We start from the raw sequence: 25,493 nt of genomic DNA, 5'->3' as shown, positions 1-25,493 counted from the left end.
GATATACTGCAAAACAATAAAAGCCACTATATGTCTATCACAATGGACATAAAGCTGACCGCATATGTAGTGAATAATGGTGTTTTTAACTGTAAATTATCAGAATTTTGTGGAAAATCAGATTTGAAGTAGACTTTGAGGGATCAGCGGAGAAGGCAATGGCACCCCACTCCAGTACTCTTGCCTGGAAAATCCCATGGACGGAGGAGCCTGGTAGGCTACAGTCCATGCGGTCGCTAAGAGTCGGGCACGACTGAGCGACTTCACTTTCACTTTTCCCTTTCGTGCACTGGAGAAGGAAATGGCAACCCACTCCAGTATTATTGCCTGGAGAATCCCAGGGACGGCGGAGCCTGGTGGGCTGCTGTCTATGGGGTCGCACAGAGTCGGACACGACTGAAGCAACTTAGCAGCAGCAGCAGCAGTTGAGGGATCAGCAAAGTCAAAGACCTCAATATTTTGAGGGTACCCTCTGAATATTCTGTCAATTATACCCCCCTTAGTGGATCTGACATCTGTTCCCTTCTCTCCAGATGCTCTGCCACTACCCGAGCTCCAGCCATCATTCTGTCTCACTCAATGCCTGCAATGATCTATGTTCTTCCTCTACTCTGGTCCAATGCAATCCACTGATCATGTCTGCCTACTTTTTGTTCCTGGAGCATACCAAGTGCTTTCCACCTCATTGCCCTTGTCTGTAGTTTTTACTACTGGAGAGTATTTGGCACAGACTAGCTACCCAATAAATATGTGTGTGTCTTCTCCTAGTTTGTAAGCTTTACAAGGTTAGAAAGGTTTTACTCCCTACTCTATTCCCAGGAGCCAGTATAGCATGTAATGGATAATGGGCCTTCCAAAAACAGTTACTGAAGGAAAAAAAAGGAAAGAAGAGAGGGAGGGAGGAAGGAAAGACTGACTGAAAACCCAATCTGCTGCAAGAGCTTTGCTTTAAGGACATGTTATTATCCTTGTCATAGTTTTAATAGTTCTTAGTTCCCTTTGGAAGCATATAATAACACCATGACATACTGTGGAATAAAGATAGGAATGCCTATGTTGCTATTTGCCCTATTAGAATTGTTTTATAACTATCTATTTGACTACATGTGCTGTTTAGGATGAACAGTCGTAAGATTCCATAATTGCACCTAAATTAGCCCCAAAGCATTATCATGAATACCTACTGTAATTTCAAATGCTAACTAATAACCAAATATGCATGTTTTCAGTCATTTTAACAAGACTTTTACCTGAATATTAAAAAGACAACGTACATGACAGAAACTATCTTATTAACATCCATGAACAGTAGTTTTGTTTCTATAAAATAACTGCATATGCTCAGAGAAATATCATGTTTCTAATGCTGGAGGTAATATTACTTTAGTGAAGCTATTAAAATGAGTTGTTCTTTTTTCATTACAGCTACACATATGTCATTATCTGTTGGATTTAACAAACATGTACCATCAAGGCTGTTTCATATTTAGTACCCTAGGGTATACTTGAAGTAATAATATATTATGAAAGGATTGTTTTCCACTCTTCCTTGTAAATTATTCTTTCCTTCCCATTCTCCACGTGTTGAGATTCAAAGTAACATTTTTTAATTATAGAGAAGTGAATGGTACTTGACCAAAGTTAATAACATAAGTATAGTTGGCTTACTAGGAATTTATAGCACAGTATAAAACAATGTAAATACAGAAAATAGGATGAGAGGTTTTTTGGTGCAAAGAGGTACAAAGACTTCTTTTGGGTAAAGAGTTTAAAATCATATCATATACCTTGTGGGATGAACACAAGATCTCCAAAGTATAAGCCTGGCTTCATTCAACACAACAGAAATTTCAATCTCATAAAGAATTCCAACTATTTTTCTAAAATCAGAAAAACAAAAATTGAAATTAGAATAAGGTAAAAACAAATGCAACTTGAATGAAGGAAACTGGAACCAAAGTTTCCTAAAATTAGATACTCTGTGATTTTAACCTTATTGATACAGTTTTTATGAAACAAGACTTCTCCAAGGATAGTACACTGCCATCTTAGGAGGAGTTATTTCTCTGGAGTGATAGCTGAACTAAATAATTTACTTTGTTGTCAATATTTATGATTGTTTTGCTTGATCTTCTGATGATGTATTAATAATACAGTCCTTTTACTACACCTTGATTCATGGACCTAACATTCCAGGTTCCTAAGCAATATTGTTCTCTACAGCATCGGACATTACTTCCATTCCCAGTCACATCCACAACTGGGTGTTGTTTTTGCTTTGGCTCCATCTCTTCATTCTCTCTGGAGTTATTTCTCCACTGTTCTCCAGTAGCATATTGGGCACCTATCAGCCTGGGGAGTTCATCTTTCAGTTTCCTATCTTTTTGCCTTTTCATACTGTTCATGGGGTTCTCAAGGCAAGAATATGGAAGGGGTTTGCCATTCCCTTCTCCAGTGGACCACATTTTGTCAGAACTCTCCACCAAACTGTGGAAAATTCTTAAAGAGATGGGAATACCAGACCACCTCACCTGCCTCCTGAGAAATCTGTATGCAGGTCAAGAAGCAACAGTTAGAACTGGACATGGAACAACAGACTGGTTCCGAATAGGAAAAGGAGTACATCAAGGCTGTATGTTGTCACCCTACTTATTTAACTTATATGCAGAGTACATCATGCGAAACGCTGGGCTGGATGAAGCACAAGCTGGAATCAAGATTCCAGGAGAAATATCAATAACCTCAGATAAGCAGATGACACTACCCTTATGGCAGAAAGTGAAAAGAACTAAAGAGCCTCTTGATGAAAGTGAAAGAGGAGAGGGAAAAGGTGGCTTAAAACTCAACATTCAGAAAACTAAGATCACAGCATCCATCACTTGCCATGGTCCCATCACTTCATGGCAAACAGATGGGAAACAATGGAAACAGTGAGAGACTTAATTTTCCTGGGCTCCAAAATCACTCCAGATGGTGACTACAGCCATGAAATTAAAAGACGCTGGATCCTTGGAAGAAAAGCTATGACCAATCTTGACGGCATATCAAAAACCAGAGACATTACTTTGCCAACAAAGGTCTGTCTAGTCAAAGCTATGATTTTTCCAGTAGTCATGTATAGATGTGAGAGTTGGACTATAAAGAAAGCTGAGCACCAAAGAATTGATGCTTTTGAACTGTGGTGTTGGAAAAGACTCTTGAGAATCCCTTGGACTGCAAGGAGATCCAACCAGTCCATCCTAATGGAAATCAGTCCTGAATATTCATTGGAAAGACTCATGCTGAAGCTGAAACTCCAATACTTTGGCCACCTGATGGGAAGAACTGACTCATTTGAAAAGACTCTGATGCTGGAAAAGATTGAAGGCGGGAGGAAAAGGGACAACAGAGGACGAGATGGTTGGATGGCATCACCGACTCGATGGACATGAGTTCAAGTAAGCTCTGGATTGGTGATGGACAGGGAAGCCTGGCGTGCTGCAGTCCATAAGGTCACAAAAAGTTGGACACAACTGAGCAACTGAACTGAAGTGAACTTTATTATACCACACTATCCAGTTTCATTCTTTACTTTTTTTTCTGACTATTAAAAATAACAGTACACATGACTTTCTAAAATTCAGTGAATTTACAAATTAGTCTCTCTACACCAATTTTAATAATTAGTGAGAAAAACTGGACAACAGAAGAGCTCAGGCTTCGCAGGTGGTGCTGGTGGTAAAGAATCCACCTGCCAGTGCAGAGACATGAGAGAACATGGGTTCAATCTCTAAGTCAGGAAGATCTTCTGGAGGAGGAAATGGCAACCTGATCAAGTATTATTCCTCGGAAATTTTCATAAACAGAGGAGCCTGGAGAGCTACAGTCCATGGGGCTGCAGAGAGCTGGACATGATGGAGTGACGAAGTGACTAAGCACACAGACATAGAAGAGCTCTAAAATATCACCTTATTCTGCCTTCAAGAGTTAATCAGTGGTAACACTTTATGCATCCTTTTCTATTTAATGCATTTTAAGTAGTCATTCATGCAATACATCAACAAATACATATCAGTGCCTGCTATGTGCTTGTCTTTACCCTAGGTATTAGCAATACTACTATGAACAGGACAGTTAGGTTTCCTGCTCCTGTGGGATTAACATACTGGAAATGGAGACAGATTAAAAAACATATATAAATATATAATATAGTCATATAAATACTCTGAAGAAAAAAGATTTCAGCTAAAAAGTATCATTTACAGAAATGTGAACACTGGAAAAGGACAGGAATCAAGAATCTGATTTTACCTATGAGATTCACCAAAAGCAGTGCTAAGGGGAAGGTTCATAGCAATACAAGCTTACCTCAGGAAACAAGAGAAAAATCAAATAAATAACCTAACTTTACACCTGAAGCAACTAGAAAAGGAAGAAATGAAGAACCCCAGGGTTAGAAGAAGGAAAGAAATCATAAAAATTACGACAGAAATAAATCGAAAAGAAACAAAGGAGACTATAGCAAAAATCAACAAAACTAAAAGCTGGTTCTTTGAGAAGATAAATAAAATAGGCAAACCATTAGTCAGACTCATCAAAAAAACAAAAAGGGAGAAGAATCAAATCAACAAAATTAGAAATGAAAATGGAGAAATCACAACAGACAACACAGAAATACAAAGGATCACAAGAGACTATTAGCAACTATATGACAATAAAATGGACAACTTGGAAGAAATGGATGAATTCTTAGAGAAGTATAGCCTTCCAAAACTGAACCAGGAAGAAATAGAAAATCTTAACAGACCCATCACAAGCAGAGAATATGAAACTGTAACCAAAAATCTTCCAACAAACAAAAGCCCAGGACCAGATGACTTCACAGCTGAATTCTACCAAAAATTTAGAGAAGAGCTAACACCTATCCTACTCAAAACTCTTTCAGAAAAACTGCAGAGAAAGGTAAACTGCCAAACTCTTTCTATGAGGCTACCATCACCCTAATACCAAAACCAGACAAAGATGCCACAAAAAAAAGAAAACTATAGGTCAATATCACTGATGAACATAGATGCAAAAATACTCAAAAAAATTCTAGAAAACAGAATACAACAACATATTAAAAAGATCATACATCTTGACCAAGTCGGCTTTATCCCAGGGATGCAAGGATTCTTCAATATTTGCAAATCAATCAATGTGATACACCACATTAACAAATTGGAAGATAAAAACCATATGATTATCTCAATAGATGCAGAGAAAGCCTTTGACAAAATTCAACATCCATTTATGATTAAAACCCTCTAGAAAGCAGGCACAGAAGGAACATACCTCAACATAATAAAAGCCATATATGATAAACCCACAGCAAACATTATCCTCAATGGTAAAAAACTGAAAGCATTTCCCCTAAAGTCAGGAACAAGACAAGGGTGCCCAGTCTCACCACTACTATTCAACATAGCTTTGGAAATTTTACCCACAGCAATCAGAGCAGAAAAAGAAATAAAAGGAATCCAGATTGGAAAAGAAGAAGTAAAACTCTCCCTGTTTGCAGATGACATGATCCTCTACATAGAAGACCCTAAAGACACCACCAGAAAATTACTAGAGCTAATCAACGAATATAGTAAAGTTGCAGGATATAAAATTAATACACAGAAATCCCTTGCATTCCAATATACTGCTGCTGCTGCTGCTGCTGCTGCTAACTCGCGTCAGTCGTGTCTGACTCTGTGTGACCCCATAGACGGCAGCCCACCAGGCTCCTCTGGTCCCAGGGATTCTCCAGGCAAAAATACTGGAGTGGATTCCCATTTCCTTCTGCAATACATGGAAGTGAAAAGTGAAAGTGAAGTCGCTCAGTCATGTCCAACTCTTTGCAACCCCATGGACTGTAGCCTACCAGGCTGCTCCGTCCATGGGATTTTCCAGGCAAGAGTCCTGGAGTGGGTTGCCATTGCCTTCTCCAATTCCTATACACGATCAATGAGAAAACAGAAAGAGAAATTAAGGAAACAATTCCATTCACCATCGCAACAAAAAGAATAAAATACTTAGGAATAAATCTACCTAAGGAAACAAAAGACCTATATATAGAAAACTATAAAACACTGATGAAAGAAATCAAAGATGACACAAATAGATGGAGAAATATACCATGTTCATGGATCAGAAGAATCAATACAGTGAAAATGAGTATACTACCCAAAGCAATCTATAGATTCAATGCAATCCCTATCAAGCTACCAACAGTATTTTTCACAGAACTAGAACAAATAATTTCACAATTTGTATGGAAATACAAAAAACCTTGAAGAGCCAAAGCAATCTTGAGGAAGAAGAATGGAACGGGAGGAATCCACCTGCCTGACTTCAGACTATACTACAAAGCTACAGTCATCAAGACAGTATGGCACTGGCACAAAGACAGAAATATAGATCAATGGAACAAAATAGAAAGCCCAGAGATAAATCCACGCACCTATGGACACCTTATCTTCGACAAAGGAGGCAAGAATATACAATGGAGAAAAGACAACCTCTTTAACAAGTGGTGCTGGGAAAACTGGTCAACCACTTGTGAAAGAATGAAATTAGAACACTTTCTAACACCATACACAAAAGTAAACACAAAATGGATTAAAGATATAAATGTAAGACCAGAAACTATAAAATTCCTAGAAGAAAACATAGGCAAAATACTCTCCGACATAAATCACAGCAGGATCCTCCATGACCCACCTCCCAGAATATTGGAAATAAAAGCAAAAATAAACAAATGGGATCTAATTAAAATTAAAAGCTTTTGGACAACAAAGTAAACTATAAGCAAGGTGAAAAGACAGCCTTCAGAATGGGAGAAAATAATAGCAAACGAAGCAACAGACAAACAATTAATCTCAAAAATAAACAAGCAACTCCTGCAGCTGAATTCCAGAAAAATAAACGACCCAATCAAAAAATGGGCCAAAGAACTAAACAGACATTTCTCCAAAGAAGACATACAGATGGCTAACAAACACATGAAAAGATGCTCATCACTCATTATCAGAGAAATGCAAATCAAAACCACAATGAGGTATCGTCTCATGCCAGTCAGAAAGGCTGCTATTAAAAAGTCTACAAACAATAAATGCTGGAGAGGGTGTGGAGAAAAGGGAACCCTTTTACACTGTTGGTGGGAATGCAAACTAGTACAACCACTATGGAGAACAGTGTGAAGATTCCTTAAAAAATTGGAAATAGACCTGCCATACAACCCAGCAATCTCACTGCTGGGCCTACACATCGAGGAAACCAGAACTGAAAGAGACACGTGTACCCCAACGTTCAATGCAACACTGTTTACAATAGCTAGGACACGGAAGCAACCCAGATGTCCATCGGCAGAAGAACGTATAAGAAAGCTGTGGTACACATACACAATGGAATATTACCCAGCTATTAAAAAGAATGCATTTGAATCAGTTCTAATGAGGTGGATGAAACTGGAGCCTATTATACAGAGTGAAGTAAGTCAGAAAGAAAAACACCTATAACAGTATATTAATGCATATATATGGAATTTAGAAAGATGGTAACGAAGACCCTATATGTGAGACAGCAAAAGAGCCATAGATATAAAGAACAGACTTTTGGACTCTATGGGATAAGGTGAGGGTGGGATGATTCGAGAGAATAGCATTGAAACATGTATATTAATATATGTGAAATAGATCACCAGTCCAAGTTCGACGCATGAAACAGGGAACTCAAAGTCAGTGCACTGGGACCACCCTGAGGGATGGGATGGGGAGGGAGGTGAGGGGGGTGTTCAGGATGGTGGACAGACACATGTATACCCATACCTGATTCATGTCAATGTATGGCAAAAACCACTACAATATTGTAAAGTAATTAGCCTCCAATTAAAATAGATTAATTAATTTTTTAAAAGTTACCAAGATTATTTTTAACTTTTGAATATAATTTGTACCTTTCTGTTTAGAAAACTTATTAAGCACACAAATAAAAAGATCTAACCCGTAAATTTTATAAGAAAATAGGCAATGACTTACACTTCCTAATTTTCAGAGTTTTGTTTCATAAAAACTTAAAAAAAGAATAGAGAATCTAACTTTTAAAAAACTAATTAAATAAACAAACAAATAAATTAAAGGTTCCACAGTTGGTTACAAAGGCTGTAAAAACTCTCCCTACGGCTTTGAGAGCCTTGTTTACTGCTCATTGATCGCCATGACAATGCTACCATAAATAACCCCAGACAGACTGCTATGTACAATCACAGAAGACATCCATATGCATGAGTCACCTGTCAGCACCCCAGTCCCATCATTTTCAATACCTGTCACAAGCCATCAAAGACTCCCTGAGTCTGTGACACAAACAAAACTTACTCTCTCAAAAAAGTGTCCAGCACTATACAGATCTGGGGGGTAGAAGGAAACAAAACAAGAAATGCCCCCTATTTGGGGTAAAGAATGTATGTGTATGGGTCTGCCAGGTCACTAGGACCTCTTCTCTGACCCACACCCCTCCCCCAACAGGGCAAGGATCCATTTTCAAGGATAAAAATTCACAGCCACCTTTCATTTGTGCATGAACAATATACACTGACTCACTTCTCATGAAAGGCAAGGCAGAGAATTCTCTCAGAATGTTCTAGAACAAACTACCAAATGGCAACTAAACCTGGCCGGTGTGTATCTGCCACAGCAATTTTTCAGGAAAGGCTTTGGTCACCTGGGCAGAATTAGTTGTAATGGGTCAGTAGGACCAGGAAGATGTTTAGACTGAGAGGCTACCGATAATATGAGGCCAGGTGAGAATCAAGAGTCAAGACAGAAGGGTCAGCCTCCAGGCTAGCAAGATAAACAGTATGCAATTACTTGAAACCAGGAACACGACAAGGGATGAGATTTTACAGACAAGAGCTAGGACTCAAAAACAATTCACAGTGAGAGGAAAGACAGGCAAGCAGTAACTCATGGAGAACGATCCATAGGTGGGGGAAGCAACGAGCAGAGGTCCAGTACCAGCAAAAAAGATTCAAAGCCTGGGGAGAAAAATGGGTCATTTCAAGGCATCAGCAGTCAAGGCATCATGCTGTAAATCTGACTCCAATACAAAATTTGTCTCAGCCAAGCATCTCATATGCTGGCTGCCAAGTCTCTGCATGCAGCTGCAAAGAGATAAGTGGCTTCACCTGTCTAGGAGATGGCTTCTGGTGGTTCTGAAAAAGAGAAGCCAAAAATAAAAGCTGAAATAAGATTGTGCATTTTTATTGGTCTAGTAACATACACATGAATAAATGCATGTGCCATTTAACTAAGACTAACAATGCATAAATTATTAAAATTAGGGATACCAAGGGAACATTTCATGCAAAGATGGGCTCAATAAAGGACAGAAATGGTATGGACCTAACAGAAGCAGAAGATATAAAGAAGAGGTGGCAAGAATACATGGAAGAACTGTACAAAAAAGATCTTCACGACCCAGATAATCACAATGGTGTGGTCACTCACCTAGAGCCAGACATCCTGGAATGTGAAGTCAAGTGGGCCTTAGGAAGCATCACTACGAACAAAGCTAGTGGAGGTGATGGAATTTCAGTTGAGCTATTTCAAATCCTAAAAGATGATGCTGTGAAAGTGCTGCACTCTATATGCCAGCAAATTTGGAAAACTCAGCAGTGGCCACAGGACTGGAAAAGGTCAGTTTTCATTCCAAGCCCAAAGAAAGGCAGTGCCAAAGAATGCTCAAACTACCTCACAATTGCACTCATCTCACACACTAGTAAAGTAATGCTCAAAATTCTCCAAGCCAGGCTTCAGCAATATGTGAACCGTGAACTTCCAGATGTTCAAGCTGGTTTGAGAAAAGGAAGAGGAACCAGAGATCAAATTGCCAACATCTGCTGGATCATCGAAAAAGCAACAGAGTTCCAGAAAAACATCTATTTCTGCTTTATTGACTATGCCAAAGCCTTTGACTGTGTGGATCACAATAAACTGTGGAAAATTCTGGAAGAGATGGGAATACCAGACTACTTGACCTGCCTCTTGAGAAACCTGTATGCAGGTCAGGAAGCAACAGTTAGAGCTAGACACGGAACAACAGACTGGTTCCAAATAGGAAAAGGAGTAGGTCAAGGCTGTATATTGTCACCCTGCTTATTTAACTTATATGCAGAGTACATCATGAGAAACGCTGGGCTGGAAGAACCACAAGCTGGAATCAAGATTGCTGGGAGAAATATCAATAACCTCAGATATGCGGATGACACCACCCTTATGGCAGAAAGTGAAGAGGAACTAAAGAGCCTCTTGATGAAAGTGAAAGAGGTGAGTGAAAAAGTTGGCTTAAAGCTCAACATTTAGAAAACTAAGATCAGGGCATCTGGTCCTTTCACTTCATGGCAAATAGATGGGGAAACAGTAGAAACAGTGAGAGACTTTATTTTTTTGGGCTCCAAAATCACTGCTGATAGTGATTGCAGCAATGAAATTAAAAGACGTTTACTCCTTGGAAGGAAAGTTATGACCAACCTAGATAGCATATTAAAAAGCAGAGACATTACTTTGTCAACAAAGGTCCGTCTAGTCAAGGCTATGGTTTTTCCAGTGGTCATGTATGGATGTGAGAGTTGGACTGTGAAGAAAACTGAGTGCCAAAGAATTGATGCTTTTGAACTATGGTGTTGGAGAGGACTCTTGAGAGTCCCTTGGACTGCAAAGAGGTCCAACCAGTCCATCCTAGAGGAGATCAGTCCTGGGTGTTCATTGGAAGGACTGATGTTGAAACTGAAACTCCTATACTTTGGCCACTTGATGTGAAGAACTGACTCATTTGAAAAGACCCTGATGCTGGGAAGGATTGGGGGCAGGAGGAGAAGGGGATGACAGAGGACGAGATGGCTGGATGGCATCACCAACTCGATGGACATGAGTTTGGGTAAACTCCGGGAGTTGGTGATGGACAGGGAGGCCTGGCCTGCTGCGATTCATGGGGTCGCAAAGAGTCGGACATGACTGAGCGATTAAACTGAACTGAATAATGCAGAAAACAGTACCCCTGAATTTGTTTCACTTATGTCTACAGAAAATTACTAATGTGGGTAACAATAATAACAACAGTCATAACAAAAAAATTTCTACATGGTAGGTACTTTTGTGGATAACAAGAAAATAATAGGAACAATAGTAGTATCTAATATTATTAAGCCCTCATTAACAACCAGGCTCCGTTTCTAGGTGCTTTTCATGTGATGTCTTTTACCCATCTCAACGATTCTCAGTTAGGTACTATTATTATCTCCATTTTACAGATGAGGCACAAGACATTAAGTAATTTTCTCCGAGTCACATAGCTCATGAGTTTTGATTTGAACACACGTTTCCAACTCCAGTAGCCACGTCTAGGAGGAAGAATTAACTAGATCTTGTGATGGATCAAAGGAAAGAAAAAAAAATGTTCACATTCCAAAATCTCCCTTCTCAATTCTGATTCTGTACACAAACAGCCAGCTGTCTCTCCTCTACCATCCTCTCCTTCTGACATCTGAAAATGCTAAGCATGGAAAACTTGCAAGGGATCAACATTTACTGAAACATATACCATTACCTGATGCCAGGTTCCACGCACAATTCTTTATATATATGACCCCATTCAGCAGGTGGGCTTTAGAGTGATGAATCCTCCAGTCAGTCCCCTCCACAGACCGAAGTATACTTTTACTAGCAGCTATTATTGCATAAAGCCAGAAAACAAATCCCAAGTTCATGCCAAAGGTCATGGCCAGAAAGATGGGTTTCAGAGGCTGGGGTAGATCAAAAATGAAAGGCAGAAACAGGAAGAGAACTTGTTGACAGTCTTGAAGAACACTACAGAAAATCAGCTCGAACAGTGTGCCTGGCTTGTGTGTTTATAACAGACCTTCATCCGAGGAGGTCAGAAGTATCTGAAGGGTGCAGGATGAAAGCAACAAGTTCTTTGAACTTCTGAAGGCTGGGCCATGCTTAGTTTTCTGTACTTCATGGGTGATGAGAGAGTATAAAATTCACTCAATATTGTCTTTTCAAACAATGACAAATATATGGGGGGCAGTTACTCCTTGTCTACAATCAGATGCTGAAAATTGTAATAAACAGTGAATACATTAGAAATAAAATGAGAAATGAATACTATCATAAGGATGAGTCAGAGGATAGTTAAATGGCTGTTTCCATTCAGTCTACTCTAGCCCTTCTCGTAAGGGCATCTCACACATTAAGAAGTGACAAGAAAGCAACCAATTAAACATCTGTCACCACTTTCCCTTTAGTGTTTAATCTACAACTTTCCATTTCCTTCTAAATGAGAGTTGATTATTCAAGGGAATGCTGGCTGCATTGTACAGGACTTTGACTTGGCCCAGACTAGCATTAACAACCGGAGAAGGCAATGGCAACTCACTCCAGTATTCTTTTCTGGAGAATCCAAGGGACGGCGGAGCCTGGTGGGCTGCCGTCTATGGGGTCGCGCAGAGTTGGACACGACTGAAGCGACTTAGCAGCAGCAGCAGCATTAACAACCAACATATCAACACTGAAACTCACAAGTTCAATACAACGGAAAAGGAACATTTTCACCAGGGTTCAGTGAGGTTGCCTGTGTAAGCATTCCATTCACTGACACTAACAAAATTAATGAATATAGTCACCTGGATGGTGCTTTCAATGCTACCCTTAAACTGATTTTCAAATACTACTAACCAAAGATCCAAAAATCACAAAATGAAACAGATCATATCTAATGTCTATATAGTAACAGATCTTGTCTACTAGGAAATGTAAGAAATGTTTCATGTTTTAATTTCAATCTTAAATTTTCAGGTCTTCATTATAAGGGGTGGCTACTCCAAGTGCCTTTGTGACGTAAATCTATTTTGACCATTAGCTCTGCTCCTCCTTAAGGAGCCCCCAAATTTTCCCAGTTCTGCTCCTTTTGCTCACAGGACCCTATGATCAGTATTCAAAACCCAAGCGGTATTAAGCCAAGTGGCCATTTGCCTTCAAGGTTATACAGTTACGCAAAGAATGCACTTAACTCTCTCATCTCCCACCACACCCCCTCCTATGTCCTTGTCTCCAGATTCACAGAGCTGCTCATCTTCCCTTAAATACACTGTGTGCCTCTATGAGCTGCTCACTGTTCTAGTCTCTGGCCACCACCACAAAACGCCGTAGGCTGCTGGCTTAAACAACAGAAACTTATTTTCTCACAATCCTGGAAGCAAAAACTCCAAGATCAAGGTGTCAGCAAATTCAGATTCTTCTGAACGCTCTCTTTGCAACTTGCAGGCAACCACCTTCCTGCTATGCCTTTAAATGAATTTATTCTGTGAGCACATGAAGAGGAAGAGAGCTCTGCTGTCTCCTTCATTTCTTATAAAGACATCTGTCCTCTAAGAGTCCCACCCTCTGACTTCAATGGACCTTAATTACCTCCTTAAATATATAGTCAGTCAGAGGGTGGTTATGGCTTCAACATATGAATTTGGTGGGAACACAATTTAGTAGATAACACTCATGCACCATCACCAGTCGAGAAAGGTCCTCCCTCTCTTTTCCCCTGAGAGACATTCCACCCAGTGTCCACCTAAATGTTATCATCTCCAAGAAGCCTTCTCCAGTTCCATTTAGGAGTAATTTATTACCATTGTGCCATTACATTTTCCCTCCTATTACTTCTTCTTAGCAGCTTATGTGCCTCTCCTCACTAAAATCCTGTGAGTTCCTTGAAAACAGGAACTCTTCTCAGACTCATCATGCATTGCCCACAACACCTAACACAGTCTTTCACTCTGTCTCTTCAGTATCTAGCACGTGACTACACACAACAGGCACTCAGTTAAAAAAGAAAAAAAAGAACTTTCTTTTTCTTTCTGCTGTTCACATTTTCTCCAATTCCCCTTTAGTCCTTTTTGCCCTCTTTATGAACTCTCTTCTTTCCCTTTTTCCTTTCCACAACATTAACATTTTTTTCAAGCCCCCCAGCCCAAAAATATAACTTGCTCTCTCTTCTCTTATTTCCTCTCCTACACACTTTGTAAAAAAGAGACACAAGAAGAAAGGCTTCAAGTATGATTCTGAAAATGCATCTGCATCCCAGACCTCTCTGTTGAATTCCAGTCCCGCGTGCCCATATTCCTGATTGACAGCTCTACTGGATGTCCCACAAGCAGTCCAAATACAACAACCCATCTACGCATGGAGAAGGAAATAGCAACCCACTCCAGTATTCTTGCCTAGAGAATCCCGTGGACAGAGAAGCCTGGTGGGCTGCCGTCCATCGGGTCGCACAGAGTCGGACACAACTAAAGCGACTTAGTAGTAGTAGTAGTAGCATCTACGCATAAGTCACCCCACATCAAAGCAGTCCCCAAATACTGTAGATTAGACTGCCCCAACATCTGCCTTTCTGCTGCTTCCTTAATTGAGCCTGGTATGCAACTTGTCAGGATGATAACAATGATGGTGGGTGTGAGGGTAAGGTGGTGATGATGTTACTGATGATCTTGATGACAATTACTTCAGCAACAACTTAATTATTTGCCCAATTGTGCGTCTAGGCTCATTCCCACCATTCCCCTACATTCTCTTTTTGATCCCACCAGACCAAATACAATTCCCCAATTACATGTGATATTTCCTGCTGTGTTTCTATACACTCCTTCCTCAGCCAGCAATATCACCCTCCACCTTCTGAATCCAGTTCATTCTCACTCATCTTTCAAAACAGGTCAAGCTGCCACTTCCTACAAGAGGACCTCCAGGATATTCTTTGTAGCCAATGGCACTGCAAGCAATATCACCTATGTGGAAAGATAAGCTAATTTTCCTTGCTGATTCCTGACTTTCCTCTTCTGAGTCAAAGGTCTTCACTGCCCCAGGAAAAGGAGTGTTAAATATACACACATACACGTACACATGACAGGAACTAAAGAGTCATCTGACTTTATAACTAGAATTTGGATATCATGTTGCTTTCCCTAATCACAAATTTGAATTATCAAGAATATATGAGAACTTTGGCTCAATTTTAAAAATAAAAAACTATGTATCCTATCATATTAGATATTGTTTTCTCACACAGAATAAGCAGAGATCCTTCTATATAACTCTTCCTGGGTGAAATGAAGAAATGAATGAATCTCAACTGAGGGTTACTCTAACAACACTGAGATATTCTTGAAACCACCATAACTACAGTTAGTCTCAAAATAAGTTTAAAAGCAATAAAATACCTTAAAGAGTTGCAAGGTAGTCATGTTTGGGTCACATCCTTCAGAAAAAAAAAATGGTAATATATAAGCCTTAGTATGACTGTAAAATCTGCAACTGCCACAGATGACACTCACAGCTCCTTGGGTCGTGTCATCAATGTTGCTAAGCACCAAACGATGAGACAGATCACCAATACCCAGGGCCTGAAATGTAATCAATACTACAACATAGAAACTAGGCTTATTATGTTTCAACATGGCCAGGTTTAAAAGGATAACAGCAGAATACAAAAATAGTTCTTTATTTACTTTTGTGAGGAGACATGGAAGAAACCCTTAACAAATGGGATAAGATGCAGCTGCATGAGCAAAAAGCTTGTATCTGAGCAGCCCCTCTCTGCTCGAAGACTGCACTAGACCTAACAGCCAAGATCTGCTGGAAAACACCAGCACGAGCAGCCACAGCAGTGAGGAAAGTGGGAGGCGTGGGTTCTATCTGATAAGATTTCAAGCTGACCACTCATAACTGTACACAAACTGACTGGGAAAAAACTCACCTAAGAGAAAGCTAGTCAAGTGTCAGGGATTTTCATGTAGATTTCTTCATCCAGCAATTTATTTTGGGGGAGAAAAAAGCTATAATCTCACTGACTTAATTAGGTTTTTAAAAATTTAATCCTACAAATTACTTTCAAAATGTTTGCTTGTGCTCAACCTACATAATTTTTCACAAACTGATTTTCTAAGGGAGAAAACTAAGAACCCATGTAGAAAAGAACAACAGACTTCAGTTGTGACTACTCAAGCAAGCCAAAAAAAAAATAACCTTCTGGGAACGGAGTGTGGAAATGTTCTCACAGCCTCCAGTATGTGCACAAAAAGTAATCATAAGCCATTCATCACCTTTCCAGACGAAGAGTCAAGAGATCCATATAGATAATATAACAAACATAAGCATAAAATGACAGGACTGACTTTCTTATACAATTTACACTAAGTCTCATTGCTCTATAATTACACTAGGTATATTTTTTGAATTACAAACCTTAATACCAAAACAACCTTAATTTGCGTCATAAACTATAGATTACCAAGTACTTTTTTATGCATTACCTCCAGTGGTCCTTAAAATATTACCCTGAGATATATTCTGCTAAAGAAACTAAGGTTCAGAAAGGTTAAGGGGCTTGCCTAAGGTCATGCAACTGGTGAAGTCTGAGCCAGAGCTTTGCCATAAAATCTAATTCCATCATTTTTTCCAATGCACCACTGTTGCCTCCACGTACCCACGTCTATCCAATCACATCTGCATGCCCAATACTATGAATCCACCTCTTCAATAAACACTGATCATCTACTCTGTGCCTAACAGTATGCTAAGGTATTCACATCAGCAGATTAGACCAACCATAGACAGAATTCCGGTTGGCTGAATCCCTGGATTAAGAATCCACAGGCTCAGAGGACTGACCGTACAGTGCCATTTAACATGATGGAGCATCCTCAGGTTTTGGAACCCACAGAGAGCCTGGACCCAGTTGCCCACAGATACCCAGCTACCGAGAGACAACTGCAATGATGAGTCCCACAAACAGAGACTACAGCTGCTCTCCAGGCCGACTGCGAAGCACTGCCCCATCAGAGAAAATAACACGCAACTTTTTAGGCACCTGGACTCAAAATATTGTATACTTTTTTTCATGTTGAAAAGTGTATTGTAGAATGTCATATGTCTAGGTGGCCCAAAAAGGGCTTTTCCCAACCTGTATAAATGTGGGCATTTAGGAAATTTTTGCATAAAATTAATAAATTCAAGCAAAAAAACAAAAAAGCCGGGCATCCAAAGGTGACTCAGATAACATCACTGACTCTCAGAGACACACAATCTACTAGAAAGACAGTGACATCATCAGCATTATCAAAAGAGCTAACTTTTTTTTATATTACCCATGGGCCAGGTGCTATTCAAAGCACTTTATAAGTATTCATTTAATCTCATAAAGCTATGAATTGGGTAATTCAATGCCTGCATTGTACATACAGATAAGGAAACCAAGGCAACAACCAAACCGACACAAAGGATTAAAAGTAGTAAAAAGAATAGTTTGGTCCTAAAACAGTGTTAAAAAAATTTCAACAGAGTAGATCCTATTTGAGCTGAGCTGTAAAAGATGAGTTGGGCTATGAAAGACAGAAAGGTAGACATTTCCAGTGGCAAGGCTGGAATCTTGGCAAGGCTGAAGAGCTGCCTCAAATGTGTTTCATGCTCTTTGGCCTCCTTGTCTTTCTGCTTTCCTATAACTACAAATCTCTTCCCTCTTCTCCAGTTGAATATATCAACCAGGGCTTATTGGTTAATTGGAAATGGCTGGAAAGAAGAAGGAAGCAAAGGATAACTCAAAAATATTTGACTAAAACAACAAGCAAGATGGAGCTGCTATTAGCTGAAAAGAAAACTAGGGGAAGGAAAAGTTGCAAAAACAGGCGGGGGGAGCCAAAGTTGTGCACCCTGCACAAGGAGCTTCTGTTTAGAGAAAGATAAGTCTTTCTCTAATCTGCACAAAACACATGTATAACAACTCTAGAAAATATTGAGAGTTTGGTTTCAGGCATGTTAAGGAATTTATTAGACATCCAAGTTAATCTCTCAAGTAACTGAATAAACAAATCTGGAGTTCCCTGAACAGGTTCAGAAACGAAATATAATTTAGGAGCTGTGAGCTTAATTATACTACTGAAAACCATGAGACTGGATAAGTTTATCAGTGAAGAGGGAAAAAATAAAGAATAAATCTAAGTACTGAGGTCTAGACTATCCAATGTTAAGAGATGAGAAAGATGAAGAGGAACCAGCAAAGAAGATCAAGAAAGTAGAAGTATCCTGGAAATTTAAAGAAAGAGTGATAATAATACTGCTGATTGATCAAGTAAGATAAGGACTGAGAAGTGATCACTGGAGTTAGCAATACAGCAGTCACTGGTGACTGACAAGAGTAGAATGAGAAGTGAGGAACTGGAGAGAGCAAGCAGAAGCAACTCTGTAGAAGTTTCACAGAGGAAAGCAGAAAATGGAGCAGTTGCTGGCTGTTGCATTATCATTATGTTGCTGTTGTTTTAAGTTGGGAGAAATAGTTGCCTGTCTGTTACTAATGGAAACAATCCAATAGAGGAAAGGGAAATGATGGTGCAGAAGAAAGAGGACAGAATTAATGCAGCAATATCCCTGAGTAAATGCAAAAGATGGGATCTAAGGCACAAGTGGGATGACTGTCACAGTTAAGAGCACGAACAGTTCCTCCACAATAATGGGAGGAAAGGCAAACTGCAGGGGCACTGATGCAGGTATGCAAGTAGAAGTAGTGATGGGAATGTGGCATATCTCTTCTGATTATTCTATTTTCTCAGAGAAATGGAAAGGAAAGTCATCATCTTAGAATGAAGACTGCAAAATACTGCAAGCGTTGCTGGCAAAAAAAAAAAAAAAAGAACTAAAGACTGACATACCAGAAAAAAGAGGTGTCAATGATGTGAAACAACGGAAACTTGCATACGCTTGTTCTTCAGTCACCCAGTCGTGTCCGACTCCTTGTGACCCACGAACTGCAGCATGCCAGGCCTCCCTGTCCCTCACCATCTCCTGAAGCTTGCCCAAGTTCATGTCCATTGCATCGGTGATGCCATCCAGCCATCTCATCATGCTCTGATGCCCTCTTCTCCTTCTGCCCTCAATCATTCCCAGCATCAGGGACTTTTCCAATGAGTTGTCTGTGTGCATCAGATGACCAAAATACTGGAATTTCAGCTTCAGCATCAGTCCTTCCAATGAGTATTCAGGGTTGATTTCCCTTAAGATTGACTGATTTGATCTCCTTGCTGTCCCAGGGACTCTCAGGAGTCTTATCCAGCACCACAGTTTGCAGGCATCAAATCTTCTGCACTTCACCTTCTTCATGGTCCAGCTCTCAGAACCATATGTGATCACTGGGAAGACCACAGCCTTGACCATACAGACCTTTGTGAGCAGAGTAAGGTCTCTGCTTTTCAACACACTGTATAGGCTTGTCCTAGCTTTCCCGCCAAGAAGCAAATGTCTTCTGATTTCATGGCTGCAGTCACCATCCACAGTGATTTTAGAGCCCAAGAAGAGGAAACCTCACTACTTCAACCTTTTCCCCTCTCTATTTGCTATGAGGTAAAGGGGCTGGATGCCATTATGTTAGTTTTTTTAATAATTAGTTTTAAGCCGGCTCTTTCACTCTCCTCCTTCACCCTCATCAAGAGGCTCTTTAGTTCCTCTTCGCTTTCTGCCATTAGAGTGGTATCATCCCCATATCTGAGGTTATTGATGTTTCTCCCACCTATCTCGATTCCAGCTTGTAACACATCCAGCCCAGCATTTCTCATGATGTGCTCAGCATGTTACTCAACAAAGTAACAGCAGACAGCCCTGTCGTACTTCTTTCTCCGTTTTGAACTAACCAATTGTTCCATATAGGGTTCTGACTGTTGCTTCTTGACCCGCATACAGGTTTCTCAGGAGACAGGTAAGATGGTCTGGTATTCCCATCTCTTTAAAAGCTTTCCACAGTTTATTATCCACACAGTCAAAGGCTTTGGCGTAGTCGGTGAAACAGAGATGGATATCTTTCTGGAATTCCCTAGCTTTCTCTGTGATACAACTAATGTAGGCAATTTGACCTCTGCCTCCTCTTCCTTTTCTAAACCCAGCTTGGACATCTGGAAGTTCTTGGTTTGCATAATGCTGAAGCCTAGCATGCAGGATTTTAAGCATGACCTTACTAGCATAACCATACTTTGGCCACCTGATGCAAAGAACGGACTCATTAGGAAAGATCCTGATGCTGGGAAAGATTGAAGGCAGGAGGAGAAAGGGACAACAGACGATGGTTGGATGGCATCACCAACTACATGGACATGAGTCTGAGCAAGCTCTGGGAGTCGGTGATGAACAGAGAAGCCTGGGGTGCTGCAGTCCACGGGGTCGCAAAGAGTCGGACACTACTGAGCAAATGAACTGAACTACTAGCATGGGAGATGAGTGCAACTGTCCGATGGTTAGCATATTCTTTAGTACTACCCTTCTTGGGAATTGGGATGAGGATTGACCTTTTCCAGTCCTGTGGCCACTGCTGGTCTTCCAGATTTGCTGACATATTGAATGCAACACCTTGATGGCATCATCTTTTACGGTTTTGAATAGTTCTACCGAAATTCCATCACATCCACTAGCTTTATTAATAGCAGTGCTTCCTAAGGCCTACTTGACTTCTCTGTCCAGAATATCTGGCTCTAGGTGGCTGACCACACCATCGGAGCAATCTGGTTCATTTGGATCTTCTCTGTACAGTTCTTCTGTGTAGTCTTTCCATCTCCTCTTGACCCCTTCAGTGCCTACTAGGTCTCTACTATGTATGTCCTTTAGTGTGCCCACCTTTGGGCAAAATGCTCCCTTGATATTCCCAGTTTTCCTGAAGAGATCTCTAGTCTTTCCTCTTCTGTTGTTTTCTTCTAGTTTTATACACTGTTGATTGAAGAAGTCTTCTCATCTCTTGATACTGTTCTTTGGAAATCTTCATTTAACTGAATATATCTTTATCTTTCCCCCTTGTTTATCACTTCTCTTCTTTCTTTAACTATTTTCAAGGACTCCACAGATAACCACTTTGCCTTCATGCTTTTCTTTTTCTTTGCATACACTACTGGACATGAAAACTGGTAGAACCACTTGGAAAACAGTGTGACAAAATTCAGTAATGGCAAAGATGTTCATATCCTGTGACCCAGCAGTCATTCCTAGTTACACATATTATAGAAATGTGTGTGTATGTAATCATGGCCCCATACAAGAATAATCATGGCATGATTGCTCTTATGTAGGTAGTAAAATTATTTTTTAAAAAAGAAACAACAGCCAATCATCAACATAGTGGTTACCATTAAGAGGAAGGAAGGGGGCTGTGACCATGAATGAACATACTAAAAGATTTTCAAGTACTCACAATGTCTTATTTCTTAATCTGAATGATTTGTTAAACTCTACACATACATTTTATGTACTTTTACAAGCTGTTCAATTTCAACATTTAAAAAATGTTTTCAATTCCTTAGTCTTGCCACTTTTGATTTATACCTGTCTCACTGGGTATTCTATCAGTTCAAGAGTTTCCCATTCCCCTCCACCTTCCTTCTCCTCTGAAGATAACAGAACTTCCTAAGGTGGTCATAAGAAATCTTGGCAGCTGAAGTACCTGGTCCAGTAGCGTCTAGCTCACCTACCTGGTCACAGGGCATCATGCACTGGTGTCTGATAAATATGAGTTCAGTTCCTGCCTCAACTCCAGTCCAGTCTTGAAGGCAGCATATTCTGAAACCTCCTCAATCAGACCTGGGCCCTAGTTTAGCCTACCAACCCTCTCGGCACTTATGCATGGCCCTGCAGGCTCAGAAAATCTGAGGACTCAGTGAGGCTTCCCTAGGATTATCCATTTCTCTCCCCTTTGTTTTCCATCTTCCTGTACCATGCTATGGGAAATACAGCACAAATCTTTACACTCTGGGCATCTCCCTATAAATATCCACATCCTGCATTCTTTCTATTTTCAGGTTCATTTTATTTGTACTTAGTCCATCAGCCTCTGAATTTTAATAACAGTAAGAAAAGCTTTGGGAATCTAGAAAACTCTCAAGTGCCTAGTGGTTGCTATTACCTTTAATTCTGTCCAGTTTTGTTTCATGTACTATTAGGTACACACTCATTTATGACTGTTACATTTTTAACACTAATAATAACTTTTGTCTTGAAGTCTAGTCTATCTGATATTAATACAGTTTACTCAGCTTTCTTATGGTTATAGTTCACACAGTATCTCTTTTTCCATCCATTTATTTTCAACCTACTTTATTTTTTTTTTTAATAAATTTATTTATTTTAGTTGGGGGCTAATTACTTTACAATATTGTAATAGTTTTTGCCATACATTGACATGAATCAGCCATAATACTGCCCTACAGGTCTGTGATCTCTGCTCATTTTTTTAAACCTTTTTTCTCTGTCCTTCAGAAGAGATAATTTTTATCGATCTATCTTAAAGTTCACTGACTCTTCTGTCATTTTCAATCAAGTATTAAGCTCATTCAGTGAATTTTTATTTCATGTATTATACTTGTCAGTTCTAAAATTTAGTTAGAATTGGTTAGTAAAAATTGGTTCTTTTTTGTAATTTCAGTATATGTGCTGAGATATCACTATTCATTACAGAAGTATCTTCCTTTATATCCTTTACATAGTTATAATCACTGCTTTAAAATCTTTGTTTGCTAAAGCCAACATCCAACTATCTTTGGGTCAGTTTTTCTCTTCAGTGTGAGTCACATTTTCAGGTCTCTTTGTGTCTAATAATTTTAAATTGACCTGGATGTGATAAATGATACATTACAGAGACTCTGATTAGTTATGTTTCTCTAGAGAGATTTATTTTTGTTTGTTTTGACAAAAACTTACCTCGGCTGAACTCAAACTCGAAACTCTGAAATCTCAGTTCAGCTCTTTATGTGTCATTCAGGGCCCATCTAGATATTTGGGCAACTGATACAAAGAATTTGGGGCTCCCTCTCCATGGCTCTTACTTCCTGCCTTACTCTTCAGCTGCTAGGGTTATCTCAAATCCTGTCCTCAGTAAGGCTGCTGCTGCTGCTAAGTCGCTTCAGTCGTGTCCGACTCTGTGCGACCCCATAGACAGCAGCCCACCAGGCTCCGCCGTCCCTGGCATTCTCTAGGCAAGAACACTGGAGCGGGTTGCCATGTCCTTCTCCAATGCATGAAAGTGGAAAGTGAAAAGTGAAAGTGAAGTCGCTCAGCGACCCCATGGACTGTAGCCTACCAGGCTCCTCCATCCCTGGGATTTTCCAGGCAAGAGTACTGGAGTGGGGTTGCCACTGCCCTCTCCGCCCAGTAAAGCTATGGGTTTACTATCCATGGTTTGGTTTCTGAGTGTGCCAGCCTGGGACTTTCCTCCAGGCTAAAATCTATTAATATAAGAAACTGAAAACCCACTCAGTGCTGGTCCCTTCCTCTAAATGTCCGTATAAAACACATACAAACGTGCCTACTTTGGTTTTGCTCTCTAATGCCTTCAGATGATTGTGTTTTCCATTTTATGTGGTGTTTATAGTTATCTATGGAAAGGTTATTCTGACAGGAGCTTCTAAGCCATTATCTGAAGCAGCAACTAACACCTGCGATTAAAATCCAGGAATTCTGTGTCTATTCCCTCTAGTACCATTGCTGTTGTTGTTTAAATCTAGACAGAAGCTCAGTGAAGTCTTTCCTTCTCTCTCTACTTTTTTGTATACGTCTTTTTCCTGAGAGTAGAGAATTCAGCTTCACTGTCTAATTTTAATGCTGCAAGGACAAAAGGAAATAAGAAAGGGAAACATGCATACATCCCTCTGTAAATGGAGATCTATTTTGGAAGAGGTAACATACTAAAATCATCATTTGAACAAATTACGTTTCTGGCCTACGAGGTCCTGAAGGAGAAGAATCCATGAGAGGAGAGAGACAGAGAAAATAAAAACATCCATGGCTGAGTGAGAGACAGATACTGGTGAAGCCCCTTAGCAAGGCGTGATGGGGAGGAAAGGCTGACATCTCACAGATGGAGGAGGAGCCCGAAAGACAGCTTGTGGTTTGCCGTTCTTGTTGATTTGCTCAGTCATGTCCGACTCTTTTCAACCCCATGTGCTGCAGCCCACCAGGCTCCTCTGTCCATGGGATTTCCCAGGCAAGAATACTGGAGTAAGTAGCCATTTCCTTCTCCAGGGGATCTTCCCGGCCGAGGGACTGAACTTGGGCAGGCGGATTCTTTACCATTAAGCTACCAGGGAAGCCCAAAAAGACATTTTACAAGCCAAGAAAATGGAGAATCCCTAAATCTTAGACATATACCCTCATGACATTTTAAACCTAAAAGATATTTATCAGATCATCTAAATCCAAAAGTCTTATTTTGGAGACAAGGAAACTGAGTCTCACATTTTCGCCTGCCTCAGAGTTTAGTCAAATTAGCCCCGTCAGTACAGCGTTGGTGCTAGTCTATTCTTCTTAACGGCAGTCTGGGGCCTGCTCACATTTGTGTTTTGACTAATCAATGTTCTGTATGATAGCTTTAGGTCTGAGCCACTCAATTCATTCTTAAACATGCCAGAGAATTCTAATATAGAGCCTTTTGTTCTTTCTCTGTATATCTTGGCGTTTTAATCACAGCAGAGTGCACTGAGGCTTCTTTATGATTGCACACAGCACACCATGCTCCAACTCTCCTTTCTAATTACGACAAAGCCATGTGGCCTCTCATGGATTGCTCAGCGGAGTGTCCAGGTATAGATGGCTCACAGGATTTTATAAAGATTAATTCAGATTAACTCATAAATTTACTGAAGGAGGTATCTATTAGGTGTTCCTGTCTGTCTGTGTGACTGCTATTGACAATAATAAAATAATATGAGTTTCAAACTCCTTTGTCCCATGCTGCCTTCAGATTTAATCATTAGTCAGAATCTGCATTCTTCCCTAAGGTATTTTTTTTATCATTTCAAATAAGAATGACAAGCTGAGATCAGTGAATTTAAGAAATTTTATTTCAAATGCTACTTTTATCTCCACAGATTTATCCTTTCCTCTCAATATCTGGGTTATAAAACAAATCGACATCTTCTGGACAAATTAATATATAATCAAGATGTGTATAATTGTTTTTTACTCAAAAGATAGTTTGTGCTTCCAGTGACAGTGGTGGCCAAGGGAAAACAGAGTAAACCATTGTTCACAACCCAGGATCAAGAGTAGGTTTCTTTCAAAATGATGCACCATAACCCCTGCCCTCCTGCCAACCAATAAGAGCCCAAATAGAATTTAACAAATAGTCCCAAGGCATCCAATGTAACCAAGAGTAACTTAACTTTGGGGAAGAATAAAAACAAGGAGTGAGGTTTATTTCCCTTCCATAAATAAAAAATAGAAATGCTAACATTCTTTTAAAAAATCTACAAATATATCATTTTTGAGGCTGTAATTATATAACCCAAAGATAATTCAAAATTCAGCACTTGGAAATACAAATAACAGCAGCATTTTTTAAGCAACTACTATGTGTAGAGTCAACAGCAGAGGCCATGTTATGTCTCACCCACTAGGGACTTTAGTCTCTTCTAATCCTAG

The 25,493-nt window shown here is 39.9% G+C and overlaps 1 protein-coding gene across 2 annotated transcripts in view; it reads right to left on the bottom strand.

Moving 5' to 3' along the window:
- The window catches only part of LOC145528812 (uncharacterized), a 612,770-nt gene that overhangs the window by 570,379 nt on the left and 16,898 nt on the right, over nucleotides 1-25,493 (bottom strand). For both annotated transcript variants that reach the window (XR_014070716.1, XM_081547827.1), the window contains exon 2: nucleotides 1,788-1,880. The gene's annotated coding sequence lies outside the window, so the exon portion shown is untranslated. The remainder of the gene's footprint in view (nucleotides 1-1,787; nucleotides 1,881-25,493) is intronic.

This window comes from Giraffa tippelskirchi, chromosome 12 (genome assembly GCF_054371585.1).
Source record: "Giraffa tippelskirchi isolate mGirTip1 chromosome 12, T2T-mGirTip1v1.2.pri, whole genome shotgun sequence".
NCBI classification, from domain to species: domain Eukaryota; kingdom Metazoa; phylum Chordata; class Mammalia; order Artiodactyla; family Giraffidae; genus Giraffa; species Giraffa tippelskirchi.
This window is presented reverse-complemented; position numbering and strand designations above follow the sequence as displayed.